Source organism: Schistocerca cancellata, chromosome 7 (assembly GCF_023864275.1).
Source record: "Schistocerca cancellata isolate TAMUIC-IGC-003103 chromosome 7, iqSchCanc2.1, whole genome shotgun sequence".
Taxonomy (NCBI): Eukaryota; Metazoa; Arthropoda; class Insecta; order Orthoptera; family Acrididae; genus Schistocerca; species Schistocerca cancellata.
This window is the reverse complement of record NC_064632.1, coordinates 85,607,858-85,620,971: the sequence shown is the minus strand read 5'-3', so window position 1 is coordinate 85,620,971 and position 13,114 is coordinate 85,607,858. Positions and strand designations below refer to the sequence as shown.

Here is a 13,114-nt window from a genome sequence, read left to right as displayed (position 1 = left end):
GTCAGTGACCGAGCAGATGCTGGAAGTTTATTGAAGAGTTTTAAACTCATAATTTAGTGTGAGTTTGGGCCAGCCGGTGTGGCCGAGCGGTTCTAGGATCTTCAGTCTGGAACCGTGCGACAGCTACGGTTGCAGGTTTGAATCCTGCCTCGGGCATGGATGTGTGTGATGTCCTTAGGTTAGTTAGGTTTAAGTAGTTCTAAGTTCTAGAGGACTGATGAACTCAGATGTTAAGTCCCATAGTGCTCAGAGCCATTTGAACCATTTTGTGTGAGTTTGCAGTCTTTGTGAGCCTGTGTCTTGGTATGTTGAAGTCCAGTTTGCCTCTGGTGTTATGGGGATGTATGTTCTCTCTGGTCTCGAACTCATTTAAGTTGCTTTTGACACAAAGGAGTGCTGTGTAGCTGTATTAGATTAGATTAGATTAATACTAGTTCCATGGATCATGAATACAATATTTCGTAATGATGTGGAACAAGTCAAATTTTCCAATACATGACATAATTAAGTTAATTTAACAACATACTTAAGTTAATATAACAACTTTTTCATTTTTTGTGTTTTTTTTATTTTTATTTTTTTATTTTTAATTTTTTTATGTTTTTTGTTTTTTTGTTGTTTTTTTTTTTATTTATATCTAAAAATTACTCTATGGAGTAGAAGGAGTTGTCATTCAGAAATTCTTTTAATTTCTTCTTAAATACTTGTTGGTTACCTGTCAGACTTTTGATACTATTTGGTAAGTGACCAAAGACTTTAGTGCCAGTATAATTCACCCCTTTCTGTGCCAAAGTTAGATTTAATCTTGAATAGTGAAGATCTTCCTTTCTCCTAGTATTGTAGTTATGCACACTGCTATTACTTTTGAATTGGGTTTGGTTGTTAATAACAAATTTCATAAGAGAGTATATATACTGAGAAGCTACTGTGAATATCCCTAGTTCCTTAAATAAATGTCTGCAGGATGATCTTGGGTGGACTCCAGCTATTATTCTGATTACACGCTTTTGTGCAATAAATACTTTATTCCTCCGTGATGAATTACCCCAAAATATGATGCCATATGAAAGCAACGAGTGAAAATAGGCGTAGTAAGCTAATTTACTAAGATGTTTATCACCAAAATTTGCAATGACCCTTATTGCATAAGTAGCTGAATTCAAACGTTTCAGCAGATCATCAGTGTGTTTCTTCCAATTTAATCAATGGACACACCTAAAAATTTGGAATATTCTACCTTAGCTATATGCTTCTGATTAAGGTCTATATTTATTAATGGCGTCATACCATTCACTGTACGGAACTGTATGTACTGTGTCTTATCAAAATTCAGTGAGAGTCCTTTTACAAGGAACCACTTAGTAATTTTCTGAAAGACAGTATTGACAATTTCAGCAGTTAATTCTTGTTTGTCAGGTGTGATTACTATACTTGTATCATCAGCAAAGAGAACTAACTTTGCCTCTTCATGAATATAGAATGGCAAGTCATTAATATATATTAAGAACAACAAAGGACCCAAGACTGACCCTTGTGGAACCCCATTCTTGATAGTTCCCCAGTTTGAGGAATGTGCTGATCTTTGCATATTATGAGAACTACTTATTTCAACTTTCTGCACTCTTCCAGTTAGGTACGAATTAAACCATTTGTGCACTGTCCCACTCATGCCACAATACTTGAGCTTGTCTAGCAGAATTTCATGATTTACACAATCAAAAGCCTTTGAGAGATCACAAAAAATCCCAATGGGTGGTGTTCGGTTATTCAGATCATTCAAAATTTGATTGGTGAAAGCATATATGGCATTTTCTGTTGAAAAACCTTTCTGGAAACCAAACTGACATTTTGTTAGTACTTCATTGTTACAGATATGTGAAGCTACTCTTGAATACATTACTTTCTCAAAATTTTTGGATAAAGCTGTTAGAAGGGAGATTGGACGGTAATTGTTGACATCAGATCTATCCCCCTTTTTATGCAAAGGTATAACAAGGATGATTGCAGGTACTAGTAGATGGGAACAATGGCAGGAGGGTGTCCACAATGAGGAAATCAAAGAAAAACTGGGAATGAACTCTATAGATGTAGCAGTCAGGGCGAACAGGCTTAGATGGTGGGGTCATGTTACACGCATGGGAGAAGCAAGGTTACCCAAGAGACTCATGGATTCAGCAGTAGAGGGTAGGAGGAGTCGGGGCAGACCGAGGAGAAGGTACCTAGATTCGGTTAAGAATGATTTTGAAGCAATAGGTTTAACATCAGAAGAGGCACCAATGTTAGCACTGAATAGGGGATCATGGAGGAACTGAATAAGGGGGGGGGGGGGGGGGCTATGCTCCAGACTGAACGCTGAAAGGCATAATCAGTCTTAAATGATGATGATGATGATGATATAACAATAGCATATTTCAGTCTATCAGGGAAAATGCCCTGTTCCAGAGAGCTATTACACAGGTGGCTGAGAATCTTACTTATCTGTTGAGAACAAGCTTTTAGTATTTTGCTGGAAATGCCATCAATTCCATGTGAGTTTTTGCTTTTAAGCAAGTTTATTATTTTCCTAATTTCAGAGGGAGAAGTGGGTGAGATTTCAATTGTATCAAATTGCATAGGTATGGCCTCTTCCATTAACAGCCTAGCATCTTCTAATGAACACCTGGATCCTACTATATCCACAACATTTAGAAAATGATTATTAAAAATATTTTCAACTTCTGACTTTTTGTTCGTAAAGTTTTCATTCAATTTGATGGTAATACTGTCTTCCTGTGCTCTTGGTTGACCTGTTTCTCTTTTAATAATATTCCAAATTGTTTTAATTTTATTATCAGAGTTGCTGATTTCAGACATGATACACATACTTCTGGATTTTTTAATAACTTTTCTTAATATAACACAGTAGTTTTTATAATGTTTGATAGTTTCTGGGTCACTAGTCTTTCTTGCTGTCAGATACATTTCCCTTTTCCGGTTACAAGATATTTTTATACCCTTAGTAAGCCATGGTTTGTTACAAGGTTTCTTACGAGTATATTTAACTATTTTCTTGGGGAAACAGTTTTCAAATGCATTTACAAAAATGTCATGAAATAAATTGTATTTTAAATTGGCATCAGGTTCACGGTACACCTCATCCCAGTCTAACTGCTGTAGGCTTTCCCTGAAATTTGCAATTGTTAAATCGTTGACTGAACGTACTACTTTGGAGGACTGTTTAGTATTGCTGAGTGGAGCTATGTCATATATTGTAACTAGCTGTGCACCATGATCAGAAAGACCATTCTCAACAGGCTGAGCATTTATCTGGTTAAACTTATCTTGGTCTATAAAGAAGTTATCTATCAGTGAGCTGCTATCCTTTACCACCCGAGTAGGAAAATCAATAAAGGGTGTCAAATTGAAAGAACCGAGTAATACTTCAAGGTCATTTTTCCTATTACCCTCTTTCAGAGAATCTACATTGAAGTCCCCACAAATAATTATTTGCTTCCCCCTGTCTGACAGATAGCACAACAAGGAGTCCAAATTTTTCAGAAACAGATGAAAATTTCCTGATGGGGACCTATATACAGTTACAATTATAAATGTGCCTTTATTTAATTTAAGCTCACAGGCACATGCTTCTATATGTTTCTCTACACAAAACTTTTTTGTTATCTATATTTTTTGCAGAATGATAACTTTTGACATATATGGGAACTCCTCCTTTCTCCATATTTTCTCTCATTACATGTGCAGAGAGCTTATATCCACTTACATTTACCTTATCCATATCAGTATATGCTCAGACAGGCATAGTATATCTATTTCATCCTCAGCTTCTAAATCTTCTAAACAAACCAGAAGCTCATCTATTTTATTCTTTAAACTCCCAATATTTTGATGAAATATACTTACATTATTTTTAATTATACTTTTATGAGAACCTTTCCTTATTCTAACATTTGCAGTACTCTCCTGTCTGAGTTTCTCATTGTGCTTAGGCCTAGTTGCTATACCAGTGGTCACATGGTGTTCAGAGAGGCAGATTATGTCAACTGGGTTGGGTGACTTTAATTCATCAATGCAATTACCTAGGACTGAGATACAACTTTGTGGAGATAAAATTTCTGGTGATTGGTGAAAATTTATAATTGACAGCTGTGATTGGTGATCCAATGTGCTAGAATTGTGCTGTTTAATTTCTTTCCTAAACTGAAGATTTGTTTCAGTCCTGATCTCTCGTAGAACTTGACATCTTTCTGTCTTACCTATCCTAAAAAAGGTGCTGCTCCAACACCTGTAACCACTGGTATTTTACCATTCATGGCAGTGCCTCCTCCCCTTAAATTTCCTGCTATTACCCCAGCCAGTTTCCCCTTCCCTTTCCTGTTGATATGTAGGCTGTGCCTGGTATAGTCCCACCTACTGAGAGAATCAACAGGAACCACACCAATATGAGCCCCCGCACCCGACCCAAGCAGCCGTTCCAACTCCAAATTAACTCTCCCAACAGAAGAGTTCAAATGAGGCCGGTCATGGCGTCTCAGGACAGATACAAATTCAACATTGGTGTGTCTCGATGCCAACGCAATCTTTACCAGGTCACACTCTGTACTGTACCCAGGATCTCTGTCGATGCTGTTCCCTGGCCCTCCCACAATAACCACGGTGTCTTCCCTGGTAAATCCTTTACAGAGTGAACCTAAATCCTCTGTCACCTGATCCAGACTAGCACTTGGTTTGAAAAAATTTGTGACCTGGTATTCTGGTCCTAATTCCTCCTGCAGAAGTTGGCCTACACCTCTGGCATGAGAACTGCCTAACAACAAAACTTTCTTCCTTTTCGATGGCTTTCCTACATTCTTTTTCAATTTCCTATTGAAAGTTTGTTGTGTCCTGTCTACACCTACATCTGCTTGAGGCTCATCAGTTTCTAACTGAAGCAACAGGTCAAACTTATTTTTGACATTCACCACAAAACTGTCAGACTTAGTTCTAGGCCTGTTCCTTCTGCTACCTGTTGCCACTTCCCACCTCTCTTTGCCCTTCTCCCTCCTTAACCTGTCCAGATCTTCCCTAGCCCGATCTAGCTCAGCCTGAAGGGCAGCAATTTTCCCCTCCTATTCCACTATCTTCCTATCTCTGCTGCAAATCCTACATAACCACTGATGAGCCTGATCCACTTTCCCGACACCCATGCCACTGCAGTCCCCCCAGTGAAAAAAACTACTACATCCATCACACCAAATCCTGGAACTAACAATTCTACGGCAAGTCAGGCACTTCTCACTCATGGCAAAAATAATACTTTAGCTAGAATAAATCAATTAAATTACCGAAAATCAAAAAAGACGTTACAAGAATTAAGCCTATTCACAAATGTATATAAGCAAGTTTCTGATTTAAAATTCCGCTGTTTTTCTGAGATCTGTATTAAAACAATGAAGGTATATGCTATTTATTTTATATTTCACTCGATGGAATGAAAAAAAGAACAATTAAACGAGATACTTTAACTTTGATTCTAAAAAAACGTTACGAGAATTAGGCCTATAAACAAATGTATATAAGCAAGTTTCTGATATAAAGTTACGCTGTTTTTCTGAAATCTGTATTAAAACAATGAAGTTATATGCTATTTACGGTAGTTTACTTATTTGTTACTGAGAAATTAGTTAAATTACCGTGAAACAAGAAACAAACACATTTACAAAATTTAAGCCTAAGCACGACTTCGCGAAGTTACGATCTTTTCGTGTTTTCTAAAAAAATACGTAAAGAAAAGTCAAACCTTTAACGGCAAGACTAAATGATACACTAATGCATGTATTTAATTTGTTGTCGGCGTTAAACTAAATTATATTCCTGTCTAAATCACTTAACTTTCTGGAAATGGTTTCTGGCGTCACTTACTCGGCGGCCATCTTGGAACAACAGTTAATATCAGGTGCTTGATAAAGAGGGGGTGGCAGTGTTCCTTGGGCTTAACTTTACTCATTATTCTGATTCCTTTTTTTTTTAATTTTTCAGAATTTCACTGACAAAGCAAGAATGCCCCCATAACGATATGCCATAGGAAATGTGTGATTGAAACAGGCCAAAATATACCACCTTTAGATACTCATCAGTGACTACATCTGTCAGCTTCCAGATGAGATAACACACTCTTGCTATTCTATTGCAGATATGGCTAATGTGTTCCTCCCAGTTTAATTTTGAATCATTGGGGAATCCTAACAATTTTACTGATTTGCTTTCAACAGCTGTAGTTAAACCCAGAAATAGTTCTTGTGTTTTATCAGGATTACATAGGAGTTCATTAGAAAAAACCAATTTATTACTAGTTCTAGTTTTTCCTGTGTTGCCTGATGCAGTTCTGTTGTGTCATGGTGTGTATTGAGCAGTGTTGTGTCATCTGCATAACACACAATTGAATTTGCTCCTACATGATAAGGTAAGTCATTAAGTGCAATGATGAACAGAAAAGGACCTAGGACTGAGCTCTGAGGCACTCCAGTCGAACTTCCTTCAGCGAGGAGCATTTATTTTTAATTGATACAAACTGTCTCCTGTTACTTAAGTATGGTTCGATTACATCTAAAGATGGTTTGTGTATGCCATAAAATTCCAGTTTTGCAAGTAGGGTGTTAAATGGTATGCAGTCGAAGGCTTTGCTAAGATCACAAAGTACAACTAATACTAGATCCTTATTTTCGAATGCATTTAACACCTGGTTAAGAACTTCAGTGACAGCAGTGGTGGTATTTTGACAATGTTGATATGCAAACTGTCCGTTGGAGAGGATATAATGCTTTTCAAAATAGTCATTTAATTGACTGTAGATTCAAAACTTAGAGAAAATTGGGACCATAGAAACTGGTCAATAGTTTTGGGGCAGATGCTTATCTCCCTTTTTAAAGACTGGTATCACTTTAGTGGTTTTGAGTAACTTGATAAATTGCAGAAGGAGAGGCTAGTGAGATATTCTGCACCAGATTACAAAACTCCATTACAAATCCTAGATAGGGATGTATCAATTAGGTAGCGAAAACAATTTTTCTTTTCCATTGACTCTACAAACTCATCGAAATTTATTGATACAGAAATAAATGATCTTCATTACTGGTGAAATTCCCCATGAACTTTATGCAATTCAGTTTTGATCTGTCCTGCTGCTCAGCCATTCACATTAAAATGTTAAATAATTTCACAGTACTTTCTGCTACAGTGGTCACTTAAAAAAATTGTCAGCAGTTAACATCTTTATATATGTGATTCTGAAATTCGTGTACAATTGCTACAAGTATTAACACATACCTCATGCAGGTTGACAAAATTTTTCTCCAATTCATGGAATTTCACCAGACTTATCAAACAACTTAGAGAATAACCTCTTCTGTGAGATGTGTAACTCTTGTTTGCTGCATTTTTACAACCTATAATATTATGTGTGGTCTTTAATTTGCATCTCTAGTCAATCATTAAATGATGAAGGCAAAACAGTCCAACTGCTTTGAAAATTTGTTTATGGCATCACAAACTGACAAAGACTGGTGCAACACTAACTCTACAAAAATTGTAAAATCCTCTGTACAGCTACTGCTGCTGGTTCTTATATACAAATTAACAATCATGATGTTAGGTCATACATTGTTTCAGACTTCTTAAAGTTTACAATTGAGTTTTCATTGTTTTTATGAAATTGGTTATAAAATATATTTCTACTATTTGTTACAGTATTTATGAAACAGTTAAAATACTGAAATACCACTATCTTCGTGACCATACAATATGAAATACCTTTCTACAATAATACTTGAATTACTTTCATTTATAATTTTGTAAATACGGATTAGTTTTTGTTACTAACACGAATCCTGCATCTTCATGATGAGCTGAATGATAAGTACGATCAGTTTTCTATGTACAAATTCTGTGAAAAATGTTGTACTTTTGCTTTCATTGATTTTGAGACATTTTTAGTTAGTGATTACGTATCATAATTAATTATACTTCATTTTAATTAGTCTAAGAATGTTTTCAGATGACTTAATTTCGTCAATAAAATAAACCAATAATGTTAAAATGTGTACTTATTCATCTCTATAACCTCGCATGAATTTTGTAATGTAAGATCAGATTCATCAAAATGGTTATACAGTTTTCAATAAATGTCATCCTGTTCTGCTACTTTACAAACTTTTATTTGTAAATGTATCTATTCCAGTGTTTCACTACTTTCTCATTTACCTCTTGTCTCTGAGTTTAATTTTTATTTGAATGTCCATCTTAGTATTAATACTGGACAATCTGAAATAAATAGGGAGTTACAACCCAGTAAAAATGCTATTTCCTTTGAAGACTCTCTGTTTCCCATTATATAATATTTTTCCTTGTACTTCATATAACTCTGTCTTTCGAGGAAGCTTTATGGTTGATTTTTGTCTTTGCTTTTATTCTAATGAAAAGGTGACCAACTAGGATCACATTAACAACTTCGGTTCCTCTTCTTCCTCTGTTGTTGTTTCATATTTTTCCCCATGAAGTCTCTTCCTTTCTTCTGTCCATGTTGTTCCCAATTTTTTATTTCTTCTGCTTTGAAAGCCTTCCAAATTTAGTATTTTGTTTTTAAAACAGTTTCTTTCTGCTATTTCTGATTCTTTGATGTTGTTTCTTTCAAGATCTTTTCTTACTTCTGTAATCCATGCTATTGTCGATTTCTTCTTCCAGAAATATAGGAGTATTTGTTTTGTTAGTCTATTTCCATCAATTCGGTAGAGATGTCCAAGAAAGGTTAATCTTCGTTTGGCCATTACTTCAGATATTTTAGCTATGTTTTTATAGATCTCCTAATTACTACTTATTTTCCAACCATCTGCAGTTTTCATTGCACCCATTATTTTTCTAATAATCCTTCTTTCCAGTACCTCTAGTTTGTCCATCTTATAGTTCATCGTTAGGCATTCAGATCCATATAAACATTCTGGTCATACCACTGTGGTGTAGTGTTTTAGTTTTGTTTTTCTAGATATACATTTCTTGTTGTAAATATTTTTGGTCAAACCATATGCTGTTTCCATTTTGTTAATTCTTACATCTATTGCAGATTTTAGATATGGCTACGTGATCCAGTTGAAATTTGCCTAGGTTGGGATTTGGATGTCTCCAGGTTTTGGCTTTTCTTGACGGTTTGCGGAAGTGTGTGGACATGAGTTTTAACTGGAACATTTTACACATGTTGATCAGTCTTTCACCATTTCTGTTTGTTCTTGAGTGTGCTGGATATTCACCTACAATGGTTCTAAATTTCTTTTCCCTCCCAATTTGCACATTGAAGTCACCAAGAAGTATTTTAACGTTCTTTGTAGGTATGATAGAAATTTCAGATTCTGAAAGATCCCAGAATTTATTTACTTTCTCCAGAGTTCTTTTGTTGTCAGCATTTATAGGTGCATGACGGTTTATGAGGGTGTAACTTCTATTCTTGCACTTCTTTGTTAACATGGATATCCTTTCTGAATTCGATCTAAATTCTGTTACACTATCTATGATTTTTTTGTTTACATAAAATGCTGTTCCAAACATCGGCATGTTTTCTGTTATTCTCACTGCTGGTTTCCCTTTATAAATTCTATAATGTTGTGTATCAGCTACATCCTCATCTAAGAATCGTGTTTCCTGAACTGCTATAATCTGTATATCGTTCTTCTGCAGAAATAATTCTAATTCCTTTTCTTTCCCAGATTTCAGAAGAGAATTTACATTTAAGGTTCCAAAGTAGTACTTCTTGAACTGAAACTTGGAAGGCTTTCCTGTATATTTCATCTTTTCTTCACCGCAAATGTTGGGACTCCCCAGAATCCTAGGTCCCATTGCATTACATGATGTAACGGTGGATTCCTCATCAGAGTTACCACCTAGGGTAGAGTATCCATTGTGCGAACTTTCCGTATTGCGACTTGAAGCTGTAAATTGTAAAGAGTAGGTAATCCAAGGTCATCCCTGAATTCCCAAAGTAAGACCAGGTTGTTAGCCTGGAATGTTATTTATTCAGCCGCCACTAACATGTGGAACAGACACTGTCGAGGTGATGCCACTAACGTGTGGAACCGTTGTGCCCTCTGTCCATTTTGACCTTGGGCAAGAGGCTGCCTCTTCTGCCAGTTCCGCCGTACCGAAGTCCATCTTCTTCACCTTCGCTGCCGTTGAGGTCTTCACCGTATCCCTGGCAAGGGGCCCTCACGAAGTACTATCACCCGGGCCAGGTGAACCAAAGTTTTTTAACGAGCTGCTACTCCTCCCTGCTCCTCCTTTCTCAACTGGGCTTGGGACCGGCTATGGCAGAGATGTATATTTTATTATTATTATTATTATTATCATTATTTTGTTGTGCAAGAGAGTGTTTCCAATGATTCTGAAGCACAATTACCTTCTTACCAAGAATTTAAGTGTCGTAAAGTAGCAGCCTGAACTTTTATCGCTCTTTATGATTGTTCAGATTCTCTCTGATTACTGTTACTTAGATGGCAATGGCTTACTTGGAATTTGTCAGAAAGAAATTATTCCTCTTCCATTTCTTCTTCTCTTTAGTGTTCTGCAAAATTCAAACAGTGCAAGAACTTTTCCTGTATTTACTTTTTGTGACAAACTGTAATTTCAAGTCAGTTTGTAGAATTGAGAAATTTTCTTCATCCCATCTGTCACATATTTTGTGAATTTTCTCATTAAACTGCAATTGTTTTCCATTTCCTTGTTTGAGTGGTTGATGTCAATTTGTTCCTTAGAGGTCTGTAGGTTAGCAGATTTTGGTTAACAGCAGAAATATCTTTTTAAGTATTGTGTAATTTGTAATTTGAAGGGCATCAATTTACCAAATTTGATTTCATTATTTCCTATAAATTGTATTACAGAGAGTAATGGTTAATATACTGTATTGGTAAAATGCAATGTAAACTCATTGTAGTTCACAGTACTTTGCTTTTGAAGTGGTGCAAGGGGCTGGTACCACATTTGAAATTGGCACTTCCATCTCCTTGCAAGCATCAAGCATCTGTCTTTGATTTTGTTCAGTGGCCAAAGCCTAGCTCCCATGCCCTACTTAGTCTACAGTCTTGATCTTAGTTAAAATGGTAGGAGTCTTGTCTGCCTCCTTTATAATGGAGTCCTGGTATGATGACACCAAGACCCTTGTCTCTCCAGGCTGTATCTTTCGTTTATTCTATAGCTGATATTCATCAACTACCAAATTCTAAACGCCCCTTTGCTTGATATGTTGCATGAGCTCAGTGCAGTACTCAGAAACAGAGGAAATCTTTAGGCCTATGTAGATGCTGCTGTATTCATAGAGGCATGTGAAGATGTAGTCAACTTTAACAGGCTGTAGCATATCTTGTATCTTGGAATTAGGCTGGAATACTGGTCTGAATCCATATTTCTGCAGCACATATCCCACTTTGTTAGTCATCATCTCACAGTGTGGGAGGAGTGCATCTGGTGTGACCTAGGTTGAGTCATAGTGCTCCCTTCACAGTGTTCCACTTTATGTGCTAATAATGCTGCCAGATGTTTGATGAGTCTGTAAGTAGGCAAACTGATGACACCAACAGTTGGCCTAAGATGATGCCGTTCTTGTGTATGTTTAGCAATGTGGAAAGGCTCAGAAATATTAGTATTCTTTAATAGATTTCCTGTGTTTCTGATGATGGACTATGTCGGATCATGATTAAGCTTCTGGTACATACCATCCTCTAAAAATTTCTGCATTTTCTAGTGGTAGTCTTCGGTATTAAAAACAAAGTAGGCTTTCTTTCACTGATTGCGAAGACAATCAAGTCATCATTTTCATGTGAAAATCTTAAGCCTTGCCATCCTTTCACCTAATATTAGAGTGTGCTGAGTATATGTGACACTGAGAAAATCTTGAGAAGTGTACTATACCTGAATGGAGTAGACATTAGATTTGGTTTGAAAAGACATGTGTTCTCTTATTGTTTGCATGTGACTCGCTCACATTATCACTTTTGTTAATTATCCTATGGCTTATTCTGTATTTCTGACACTTCAGAACCCAAATTATGACATGCTTGGGAATGTTTTGTTTATTCAATAAATCATTAATCTGTCTGTCATAACTGGTACTAATATATTTGAGATCAATGACAGCAGAGAGGTGGGTTTGTTCTCCTACCTTTCTTTAGAGAGGCACAAATGTTGCCTCTTTCCTCTACTCTGCAAGTTACCCAATATGAAAAATTTATTTATTGTATCTGTTAAGGGAGCCTGTACATACTGTATTCATTTTTTAACACACAGCTTGCTACTTTATATAGGTCTGCTAACTTTTTTTATGCTCTGGTGCAGTCGTTGTAGTAATGTGGAAATGACTAAGTTGTAAAATAGTCACATGCCACCATGGTTAAAGTATAGTGTATGTGGTAAAATTGTACTATCCAAAACTGGCACCGAGGCAGCTGTGATGCACCATGGGCTCTAGATGACAGGGGTGAACAACAGCTGCAGATATGTGTACAGGCTAAGAGACATGTAATTGTTGGGCTACTGACCATCCTGAAGAACCAAGGGCCTACTAACAGTGTCTTTTCAACGACCATTCAGTGAACATGCTATGTACGTATTTTATGGACTGTACAGACTATAAGATACACTTTTTTCTTTGAAGAATTGTCTCCAAAATTCAGGTGCGTCTTATGCTCAAAATTAATATAAATATGTCCATTGTTTGGTTTAAAATTCCCCCCAGTCTTAAAAATGGCCATATATTTGATGCTGCAGGAAACCTATCTCTATCTGGCAACATTGGATTCAACTGCCTGCAGCAGTGTACTGATGCAATGAAGGTGAGCTGTGATGATTCACAAGCTTACCAACACTGTATCTCTCCCAAACCGCTATCAGAAACCCAGAGCACTTTCTAGCTTATGATGCATCATTGCAATCTACAGTGCTAGTGAACTTGGCTTGTGTTGTAGGTAACGGTACATTTTTGTTAGTGGCTAATTTCATAATGGAAAAAAAAGGTATTTATATGATGCAGACTACAAATTGAAAATAATACCATATGCAGAAATACATGGAAATAGTGCAGCTGAGTGGCATTTCGGGCCTCCAC

The 13,114-nt window shown here is 36.5% G+C and overlaps 1 protein-coding gene across 1 annotated transcript in view; it reads left to right on the top strand.

Annotated features, from left to right (window-relative positions):
* LOC126092652 (dynein axonemal heavy chain 1-like) overlaps positions 1-13,114 on the top strand; it is an 894,951-nt gene that overhangs the window by 607,362 nt on the left and 274,475 nt on the right. The gene's annotated exons all lie outside the window — the stretch shown is intronic.